This window comes from Danio rerio, chromosome 5, assembly GCF_049306965.1.
Source record: "Danio rerio strain Tuebingen ecotype United States chromosome 5, GRCz12tu, whole genome shotgun sequence".
NCBI lineage: Eukaryota > Metazoa > Chordata > Actinopteri > Cypriniformes > Danionidae > Danio > Danio rerio.
Genome location: NC_133180.1, coordinates 71,316,724 through 71,329,071, shown reverse-complemented (window position 1 = coordinate 71,329,071; position 12,348 = coordinate 71,316,724). Strand labels below are relative to the sequence as shown.

The following is a 12,348-nucleotide window of genomic DNA, read 5'->3' as shown; positions in this document are numbered from 1 at the left end:
CTCAAAGGAAACCTGTGACCACATTTTAATATCAAAACATCCTGTCAGCTATTTCGGGAGGTGTACAACTAGATCATATCCATGTCAATAAACAATTACATGTCCCTGTAAAACACATAAACCTGTACACACACATACATTTGTAGCTGAACACCCCCTACCCCAGGATACTATTCTGAAAATCAAATGTTCAAATACTGTTTCAATCAGGCTCTGTTCTTGGGCCCCTTCTCTTCTCCATCTACACATCATCTCTAGGACCAGTCATCCAGAGACATGGATTCTCCTACCACTGCTATGCTGATGATACCCAGCTATACCTCTCTTTTCATCCTGATGATCCCTCGGTTCCAGCTCGCATCTCAGCCTGCCTGTTGGATATTTCACACTGGATGAAAGATCATCATCTTCAGCTGAACCTCGCAAAAACGGAAATGCTTGTAGTTTCTGCCAACTCGACTCTACACTATAACTTTTCAATCCAGATGGATGCGGCAACCATTACTGCATCCAAAATGGTGAAAAGCCTTGGAGTAACGATTGATGACCAACTAAACTTCTCTGACCACATTTCTAGAACTGCTCGATCGTGCAGATTCGCACTCTATAACATCAGAAAGATCCGACCCTTCTTATCTGAACATGCAGCTCAACTCCTTGTTCAAGCTCTTGTTCTCTCCAAATTGGATTACTGCAACTCTCTACTAGCTGGGCTTCCAGCTAACTCTATCAAGCCTCTTCAACTGCTCCAGAACGCAGCAGCACGAGTGGTCTTCAATGAACCTAAACGAGCACATGTCACTCCGCTGCTAGTCCGTTTGCACTGGCTGCCAGTTGCTGCTCGAATCAAATTCAAAGCTCTGATGTTTGCCTACAAAGTGACTTCTGGCCTTGCTCCTTCTTATCTGCTCTCACTTCTACAGATCTATGTGCCCTCCAGAAACTTGCGTTCTGTGAATGAACGTCGCCTCGTGGTTCCATCCCAAAAAGGGAAGAAATCACTTTCGTGAACGCTCACGCTCAATCTGCCCAGTTGGTGGAATGAACTCCCTAACTGCATCAGAACAGCAGAGTCACTCGCTACTTTCAAGAAACGACTAAAAACTCAACTATTTACTCTCCACTACACTTCCTAATCTGCAATTGCCTCTCTGAATATCACACTAACTGTACCAAAAAGAAAAAAAAAATACTAATACTACTACTTCCCTTCTTAGACTTTACAGACCTGAAACTTGCCTATAGCACTTATTCATTGTTGCTCTTAGTTGTGAAAATTGCTTCCTTGTCCTCATTTGTAAGTCGCTTTGGATAAAAGCGTCTGCTAAATGTCTAAATGTAAATGTAAATGTAAATCAACTGTTCAATGATTGTTTCCATAATTGAAGGTGAATGGAACATATCACTAAACGTTTATGACTTAAATAAACTTATCATAGCAAAAAAAGCAGCAGCAGTGATAGTAATCCTTTCTAAAGGTTGATTTAGGTTCAAAGTAAATTACACTGCAGCAGGCAATTAGATTAATGATGACACTGACCAAAAATGGGACATGATATATCAAAGAGTAAAAATACCTCACCTTCACACCTTGCGTCACAGTCTGTAATGACCAGCACATTTGTCTTATGACCATTAAAAGGATGTACTGGAGAGATATTTATGAGCTGAAGAGAGCTTAATAAGTCTACCGGCCTCCCTTACTTACCTTAACTCATTCATTCATTTACACCTAGTCCCATTGTCTATTAGCGATAGCCACAGCGGAATGAACCGCTAACTATTCTGGCATTTTGTTTGACACAGCAGATGCTCTTCCAGCTGCAACCCAATACTGGGAAACACCCATACACTCTCACATTAACATACACTCATACATTAAGGCCCATTTAGTTCATCCAATTGACCTACAGCATAGAGCATGTTTTTGGACTGTGGGGGAAACCGACACAATCTCACGACAATTCGTAAACTTTTGATCTGGTGGCTAATTTGTATGAATTCAAATGATCTAATTCATACAATTTTGTACGATTTGCTCATCACCCAATGACGGTTGGGTTCCTTTTTAAAAAATTGACAATTTCGTACGATTTGCCCACTTAACTCACAAAACATAAAATACTTACGTTTTCTCATGAGATCAGGCTGGGGAATCTTGAGCACCTGGAGGAAACCCACGCCAACACAGGTAGAACATGCAAACTCTACACAGGAATGCCAACTGGCCCAGCTGGAACTTAAACCAGCAACTTTGCTGTGAGGCGAAAGTGCCACCCTCAACCTTAACTGATTGTTATTCATTTTTCTTGCCCTTCACAGTGTGATTATGGTGGGCCAAGACGAGAAAAATTGGAATTCTACTGTTAGTTTTTTTTTTTTTTTGAAGGCCATTTACATTTATATTCGATTTATGCATTAGGCAGAACACATTTCATCCAGTGCTTACTTCTCCACACTGCCGTTGGTGTAAAGAGTACTGAAAAATCATACTTAAGTCCAAGTACCATTACTTGCCTAAATCTGTAGTGTAGAGTAAAAGTGTCGGTTGTAAATATTACTCAAAGTATGAATAAAAAGTATCCCTTTTAAAAGTCAAGAGTAGTGAGTAATGAGTTCACTGTGAAAAGCTGATGCGTTTACATGTAATTTGTTGATGTGTGTGTGTTATTGTAACATTCTGTAGTGCATTTCATGGCGAGGCAGTGTCGCAGTAGGAAGTGCTGTCGCCTCACAGCAAGAAGGTCGCTGGTTCAAACCTTGGCTCAGTTGGCGGTTCTGTATGGAGTTTGCATGTTCTCCCTGCCTTCGCGGGGGTTTCCTCCGGGTGCTCCGGTTTCCCCAACATCCCAAAGACATGTGGTACAGGTGAATTGGGTAGGCTAAATTGTCTGTAGTGTATGAGTGTGTGTGTGCGGATGTTTCCCAGAGATGGGTTGCAGCTGGAAGGGCATCTGCTGCGTAAAAACTTGCTTGATAAGTTGGTGGTTCATTCCGCTGTGGCGACCCCGGATTAATAAAGGGACTAAGCCAACAAGAGAATGAATGAAAGAGAATGCAGTGCATTTTGTTTTTGCCAAGCAGTTACACAATGTCATAAGACATTAATATTAGGTTAGATTTACGTTGTGATGTCAGGTGGAAAATGCAATGTCTAGCCAGCATCTAAGGAAAACATTATTTTGATGTCCAATAATGACGTCAAATGACATTGATATTTGATTGATTTTAGGTTGTGTTGGAAAGTGACCAAAATCCAACGTTGAGCCAACATCTTAAACCAACATCATATTGACGTCAAATGCTGACATTTAGTCATCAGGTATTGCAACCAAATCCAACGTCTGATAGACGTCACAGTGGTAATGTCCACACAACGTCAAGCTGCAGCATCATTAGACGTTGATATTTGGTTAATTTTAGGTTTTACATTGGACATTGACGTCGACCTGATGTTCGGTTCTGATATCAAGCCGATTTTCATTTCCAAACAAAATGCAAAGTGCCCACGACGTTGGGGTACAACGTCAGTCTGACATCATGTTGACTTCTTGCGCTTGCTGAGTGTTTAAAGCCATTTCGGTCATTATACAGTTCAAGATTTCACACTTTTAAACGTAGCTTTTTTCTCCTAGCTGTCCTGAGAGGGACAAGGGATCCTCAGAACTAGGGCTCTCCCCTTTCGCAGGACGAGGGGAGATAAAGCTCAGGTCGATCTCAAACTCCCCCGCTACTTAGGCCAAGCCGAACGTCCTGAGAGTAAGACATGAGAAAAAAGATTTAGGCTAATTTTATCTATAATATAGAGCACATTTGGATGGTGGGAGGAAAACGGGGAAGCCGGGGGAAACCCACGCGGACACGGGAAGAACATGCAAACTCTGCACAGAAAAACCAGATGACCCAGCGAGGACCCAATGCCACTGGTATTCTTGCTGTGAGGCAACAGTGCTAGTCACTGGACCACCGTGCCGCCCTTTCTGCATAAAGGTGGAAGAAGGGAAGTAGGAGGGGTTTCTTCCAGACGAAGATGTAGAAAGGAAATGAGGAGATATATAGTGACTTGGGATCCTTTGATTGGAGGATCATGATTAGCTAATGTGGACCAGCTGGGTCAATATTGAGCATGTACTCCTCTCGAAATTAGTTTAAAACTAAACTTCACTAAACATACGTCATCTTCTCATTAGTGACATGTATCTAAACAGTCTCTGGGTCAATGCATGTAAAGATTTTGGACATCTTCTTGGACACTTTTATTGTTTCTAAACAGTTTGCTGTGATTATAAGTAGTCCATGTATAGAGGTAGTTCATTAAGATGCGATTTACCTTCTACCTTCTGCAGACAGCTACATCTCCACAACGCTTCAGCATCAGCATTCACAGGATGGTGTTGTTGGAGTCCAACTACCAACTGTATAAAAGAAAAAAAAATAATAGATCCGTAATTTCCTTACATAACTACATTTATTATTTTAAATGTTGAAAATCCTGTTTATTTCAGGCTTTGAGTCCCACATTGCCAGCGTGGCCTCAGACTTTTGAACCTCACAGTAGATAGACGTTGAGTGCTTGAATGTGTGCCAGAGGCTGTTGGCACAATGTGAAGTAAATGAGAAGGACATAGTTTCTGTCCTTGGCTTCTTATCAGCAATAGTTTTTTATTTAAAATCCTACCATAATTGGGGCATCACGGTGGCGCAGTGGGTAGTGCAATCATCTCTGAAAAAGAAGGTCTCTGGTTCGAGCCTCAGCTGGGTCAGTTGGCATTTCTGTGTGGAGTTTGTATGTTCTTTTTGTCTTTGTGTGGATTTCCTCCGGTTTCTCCCACAAGTCCAAAGACATGCAAGTTGGGTAGGCTAAACTGTCCGTAGTGTATGTGTGTGAAGAAGAGTCTGTGGGTGTTTCTCAGTGATGGGTTGCGGCTGGAAGGGCTTCCGCTGTGTAAAACATTATGCTGGATAAATTGGCGGTTCATTCCGCTGTGGCGACCCCAAATTAATAAAGGGACAAAGCAGAAAATAAAATTAATGAATGAATAACATGATTGGCTTCATCACTCTGTCTCCTCTCTCCTCATCATTTATTATCATTATTATTATTATTATTATTATTATTATTATTATTATTATTATTATTATTATTAATAAAGCTAATAATATTGAAGCTAACATTAATAATAATAACCATTAGAAAAATTAATAACTATTATTATTATTATTATTATTATTATTATTATTACTACTACTATATTAATAATAATATTATTTTAGCTAATAAAAACAAATCTTTGTCAATATTATTTATTATTGCTAATATTAAGCAATCATTAATAATATTTATTACTTTAATATTATTAAAGCTAATAATATAAAATGCATATTTATTATTGCTCATTTTTATTACTTTATTAATATTAGTGTTGTTATGATTATTAATAACAGTAATCAAGCTAATAAAAATAATGTTTAATTAATATTCATTATTATTATTGTTGATATTAATTACTATTATTAATATTATTAAAGTTAATAATAATAAATTAATCTTTTTATTATTATTATTATTATTGATGTTATTATTATTATTATTAATAAAGGTAATAATAATAATACAATTTATTATTATTATTAAAGCAAAAAATAATACATATTTATTATTATTATTATTATTACTTTATTAATATTATTATTGTTATTATTATTTCTATTATTATTATTATTATAGCTAATAATAATATTATTAATATTATTACATCTATATTAATATTAATTATCATCATCATCATTATTAGTAACAACAACAACAACAACAACAACAACATTTCATTTTTAAATAATATAATTCAGAAATGAAACATACAAAAAAACATCCAAAGTTGCGCATTAAGCGTATGTGCAAAATTTTAATAATGCTTTAAACAATTTTAATAATTCATGAATAATGATTCCATACCGAGCTCATGAAAATCCTAAGACTAAAAAATCTATAAAAATCTATTAAATTAAAATAAAATAAAAATTCATTATCTTATGATAATTTGATTATATACAGATTAATAATGATAATCATGATAATATTTAAACTATTTTATTGTAACAACTCTTTATGTCTTGCTACAACATTATTATAAAACTTTCCAAATTAGCTTCACTTAATACAGTACATCACCCAATTTATTAATACCATCATCATTTATTTTTAAATCATGACACGATTTCAAAACCTTCTTCCAAATTGTAGCTTGCAGCAGTATAGTTTGGTGAAAAAGCTTGCAAAAATGGCAACACACAATTGACAGTGCTGACATGTGTTAGTCATTGTTCTGGTGCGCCTCGGGCCGTTTTTTGATTTGTCAGTTTTTTGCTCTGACAGCATTCACAGCATGTTTATACGTGCGGTTTCACAGCAGACAAATGACTGTGACCTTCAATGCTGTGAATATGCTTCCATCAAACTATACAGCACAAACTGTACAGTGTAAATCACCACATTTGTTATCTGCATACATGCACCAGAAAAAGGGTCACTGCCAGGCTCATTCTTACTGTACCTTATATACATTTCTGGAGAGAGCCAAATACATCCCAGGAGCCATTTCTTTGCAGTTTTTGGCCACTGTGCTTTTGAAAACACTATTGGTTGGGTTTAGGGAAGGGGGTGGGGATGATTGGTCAGACAGTCGACCAGTCAGTCAGTCAGCAGAAGCCTCTGGTAGATTTACGTGAGAACAGCAGGCACGAATGCAACTCGCGAGAGAAATTTGAGATCTCAAAAAGCGTACACAGAGGCCTCTGGTGGATTTGTGAAAACAAACAGAGCTCCAAATTTGTCGCTTACCAGAAATGTATATAGCAGTACAGTTTTAGAATGAGCCTGGGTTGGTAATGCATGCTACGTCAGAGTTTATACAGCAAATGTATACCACATTTGTAAACCACCAGAGGTCGCTGGAAAACATTTACACTCTACAAATCTGCCATGTTATGGACTACATATTCAGTCATGACACACATACACACACACACACACCTGCTCCAAGTCTCCACTGATTAGACTCCCACAGCTGAAGCTGCTCCAGGACTGATTACTGCACTATATAAACAGCACAGAAACACTCACTGTGGCTGAGTTTTGTTAGCTGTATAGTGGCATTACAACGCGTTAATCTTGTCTTGTTTTCCCGTGTTTTGACCTTAGCCTTGTTTACCTTTTTGCCTCAGTCTGCCGCCCGCCTTCCGACCTCTCGCCTGTTATTTTGACTACGTTTCTAGATTGCCTTATACACCTGTTTGCACCCGTATTGACCATTGCTTGCCTGACTATCCAAATAAAACGTGCATGTTTATCCAAAAGAATTTTATTTTTAAATACTCAGATGACACAGCCATACTAAGTTTACTTTATGAGAATGATGATATTGGTGTTATCCATTAGTCTGAAATTAGTCAGTTCGTTGAGTGGTGTGATAGAAATAAGCTAAAAATAAAACAGAAGAGATGGTATTTAACCCAAAGGTGACCATCGTCAAGTGGTTGTACATGACCATCCTATTACTCAGTCAGAAACCTATAAGTACTTGGGCATTTACATCGACAATTCTTTCACATGGAAAACACACATTGAGTGGGTTTGTTCTCGTTTACACCAGAGATTGTATTTTTTTAAAGAGGTTGCATCTTTTTGGAGTTAACAAGAAGCTCATGATGTTGTTTTATAAAGCAGTTCTTGAAAGCATTGTCAGGTATGGTATCACAGTGTGGTTTGGCAACCTATATGTTCAGTGTAAATCTAAACTGATGCATCTCTTAAAGACAGCATGGAAAATTGTCGGGCACGATGAATATTTTAATCCTCAAGTTTTATTTGAGAACTGTGCCCTCAATCAGGTGGAAAGGATTGTAAACGATCCAACTCATTTTTTGTTTCCACATTCAACTGCTTCCCTCTTGTAGAAGATACAGAGTCCCAAAGTGTAGGTTAAACCGCTATAAGAAATCATTTTTACCTGTTTCAGTGGGTTTATTTAATAAGAGTCTATCTTAATTAGCTTTATAAATTTTGTAATTGTTGTATTTTGTATTGTTTTTTTATTGCTTGTTTTAGTGAATGTCTGCAGCAATATGGCGATGCCCATAACAAATCTCCTGTCAAGGACAATCAAGTTTTACTACTACTACAAACCTCAGTTGTCAGTGTCACTCCCCGTGTTACAGCATTAACCACATTTCATAATCCAAAACCATCTCACATGAGCGTAGCAAACTTTTTCACAAATTAAGGGTTTTTTTATTCCAAATTTGTCCTTTCCATCCCTCGCTTCTCACTTCAAAATGCGCATTAACACAGGGTGAGTGAGACCCCGCTAATGTTGCACAGACTAATTTGTGTCACTCTTGGAAGATTCAGTCATTATGCAAATGAGCTGCTGGTACGGTGTAATTAGCCCATTGTCAGCCGCAAATCTTTCCTCTCTTGCCGCCTCTTTTAAATGATTGCGCTGTTTAGTAAATCTGATCCTGCATTGCTGCTCTTTAAAAACCTGCAGGATTTCGGTTTTCATTCCTCCTCCGGGCTTCTCCAGTCTAACAAACTGCATTCATCTAAAATCAAGCAACATGCAGTACAAATGATAAAAATAATTTACAGCTACCTTGTGTGTTGTAACACAGCGGGACGGTGGACATTTGGTTATGCAATCTACAAGCTGTGAATTGTAATTTCTACAGGACATGTTGTGGTTGTGAATTATTTGATTTTTATTATTAATTAATTTCATTTCATATTCTTCATTCATTAATTTTCCGGCTTAAGGCTGATTTATACTTGTGCGTGAAGCGCATGCGCATGCTACGGTGCAGCCTACGCGTTGACGCATAGCCCTACGCCGTGGCAGTCGGCGTCGCTGACATGCACCTCTCAAAAAATATAACTACACGTCGCAGCAACGCGCAGCGCAAGCTCTGTGATTGGTCGGCTTGCTATCGTTCACGAGTCTGGGCGGGACTGAGAGCCGCGCAAATGGCGCGAGCCCGATGGAGCGATTGTTTACAAGTGTTAAGTCCCGTGAAGGAGTTTCGGATGGAAAGTTTTGTTTTGTGTTTACCTCATAGTTAAAGTTGTTGCATCTCCGCCAGTTCCTGCCTCAAAATGAGCGAGTTTGTTCTTAACCCTTCTGGCTAGGCGATTAATTCTTCTGAATTGGAAGAGCCCTCACCCTCCTTCTCACACTTGTTGGATAAGAAATGTTTATTATTTTATGAAATTAGAAAAAATTAGGTACTCTCTTCACCGAACTAGCACTATTTTTATTAAATTGTGGGAACCCCTTCGCAAATATGTCCAAACTCTTCAGCTTGACCCTTCTCCTTCTGATTGAGTCCCCACCCCCTAATGCCCAGCTTTTACGGGAAACTATTTCTGGTCAACACAATGTAGACTTGTTTTTTCTGTATATAAGATTGCACTAATGTTGTTGTTTTTTTATTTATTCATCTATTTATTTTTATTATATTATTTTTATTTATAATTATTTATTTATTTTTATTATTATTATTTGCTCAAAATACTCTTCAGTGTATTTGCTTATTGTTACATGTTTATGTCTTTGTAAATTTTTGTAATGTTTCACAATGTATAAATAAAACATTAAATAAATAAATAAATAAATAAATTAATTAATTAATTAATAAATAAATAAATAAATAAACAAATAAATGAGCAAGTTTGAGCCACTTGTACATATAAACCAGGCTTTAGTCCCTTATTTATCAGGGGTTGCCACAATGAAATGAACCGCCAACTATTCCGGCAAATGCTTTTTAGCAGTGGATGCCCTCCCAGCCACAACCCAGTACTAGGAAACACCCACACACTCTCACATTTACACACACATTCATTCACTGCGGCCATATTAGTTCATTCAACTCGCCTATAGCGCATGTGTTTGGACTGTGGTTGAAACCGAAGCACCCGAATGAGGAGAACATGCGAATTCCACACAGAGATGTCGACTGACCCAGCCGGGACTCCAACCATCGAATGAACAGTCTTATGTGTAGCCTACTAGTTGCAAATGCAATCATGAGGCTGTTTTTGCGCTGAGTTTAAAGTAATCAATTAGAGAACAGGAGAAAGTGCATTACTTCGATTATTTTAATAAAGCATATTAATAATGAAATCCAAAAATTATATTATAATATTGAGAGTTCATTTTAAGCTATCTTGCGGCCCACTTGCAGGATCGCTGAGGCCCTCTATAGTGGGCCGTGGCCCAATGGTTGAGAATCCCTGTTTCAGATGAAATCTGAGAGCTCTCTAATCTTGCATATATCGACAGCAAGAGTCCAGAGATGTTAAAAGACATGCTATGCACTGATTCAACTTACAGCTAGAAGGTTGCTGGTTCAAGTCTTGACTGGGTCAGTTGGCATTTCTGTGTGGAATTTGCATGTTCTCCCCGTGTTGGCATGGATTTCCTCTGGGTGCCCATAGTGTATGAGTGTGTGTGTGAATGTGAGAGTGTATGGGTATTTCCCAGTACTGGGTTGCCGCTGGAAGGGCATCTGCTGCATAAAACATATGCTGGAATAGTTGGTGGTTCATTCAGCTGTGGTGATCCTCGATAAATAAGGGACTAAGTCGAAGGAAAATGAATGAATTATAATTATTATAAATAATTCTGTCCCTTAAATTGTGTTACCTATAGAAATAATGTTGTCTCTATTCCAAATTAATCACCATCAATTTAAGAATTGGTTTGAGATTTTGTTTATTTGTTTGTTTGTTTTACAATAAATTAATGAACTGACTGTCTCTCGGGAATATTTACTGTTCATATATTTCGCTTTGTGAGAGATTGGATAAAACTGAATGTACCACTTTATTCTGCACAGCGTGTGCACTTGATGTGTGTTTATGAGACAAAAGCACATCCATGAAAGTGCTCACCGGGGGGTTAGGCTTTTGAGATAAACAAAAACAGTGGTGGTCTTATATGAGACGCAGAATGTCAGAACAATTTAAAACCAGACTGAACTAGTTATTCTTAGTATTGAGCGTAGCAGGGAGTTAAAAGGTCTCAGAACAAGCTTAAAAACAAAAGGTTAATGTCCTTTTTCAAATATTACAAGGAGAAACACTAAAGAAACAGGTCATTCTGTTTGAAAAATGAGACCTCATGATGCTCCTTTAGCTGGACATGTTAATAGAGAATTGAATTTTGAATTGAAGTGAATTTATTGGGATAGCCCCTTGAGATGAATCATTTCATTTTCGAGGGGGTCCCTAAAAGTTCATAAATTAAACAGAGTACAACACATCATAAAGTACATACACTTGACAAAACAAACAAACAAACAATCAAACAAGCAGCACACTCCACCTGAAACACTTCCCACATTCTAAAGCCTAAATAAGCAACAACATATAATCAAAAGTACAAACAATTTGATATGCAAATAAATAATAAACATTTAATTTCATTTGGAGCCAATAGTAATAACATTTGCAAGTTGTTTCCAGAAGAGAAAATAAATTAGCCCTGAAAAGATGAAGTGTTTTAATTGATCTAAAAAAACGAAGGGAGATTGTTCCAGTCGGAAGGTGCTTTGTATCGAAAGGACCTTTCTGTAGAAATTCTGGGAACAAAAAAATAATTCTGTTACACATGACGAAGCAATTATGATGATGTAAATGGAACAAAAAACTGCTTTAAATAAGAAGGGAAATTAAAGTAAACACATTTTAAAAGAAACAGATACCAATGATACTGTCTGCGGAACTTAGGTTGAAGCAAACCAAGTGTTTCGTATAATATACAATGATGGGTTCTATAAGGAAAACAAATCGACACAGAGAATTGAAGACAGTATTTAAAGGTTTTAAATTTAAATCAGAGGTATTGTTATAGATTATATCAGCATAATCAGCATAATCAATGATAGGAAAGATTAATTGAGAGATCAATTTTTTTCTTACTTTAAATGAAAAACAATAAATAGAACGATAGAGAGAACCTAAGCACCGATAGGACTTTTTAATTATACAATTAATATGGGGTTTAAAGGACAGTTCAGTATCGAGCCAAAGGCTTAGATATTTATATTCACTGACATTAGACAACTGTGACCCATCCATCATTGAATCTAATGTTTATGTCTACTGAATGAAACCGCTGAGATTTTTTTAAAAAACACCATGCTACAAGACTTCTTTTTATTAAATATAAGTTCGTTTTTATTGAACCATTCTTGAATTAAAGTAAAATCTAACTGCAAGGAAGATTGAATTTATGAAATATCAGAGTGGGAGAAATAAATAATAGTATTGTCTGCATAAAGTTGAAT

The 12,348-nt window shown here is 37.1% G+C and overlaps 1 long non-coding RNA gene across 2 annotated transcripts in view; it reads right to left on the bottom strand.

Annotated features, from left to right (window-relative positions):
* Window positions 1-12,348, bottom strand: part of LOC141385670 (uncharacterized) — a 33,778-nt gene that overhangs the window by 6,394 nt on the left and 15,036 nt on the right. Inside the window, exon 2 of one of the 2 annotated variants that reach the window (XR_012406496.1) lies at window positions 4,331-4,415. This is a non-coding gene — a long non-coding RNA (uncharacterized lncRNA). Of the gene's footprint in view, window positions 1-4,330; window positions 4,537-12,348 lie in introns of those variants that run through there. The other variant, XR_012406495.1, reaches the window with a different exon arrangement.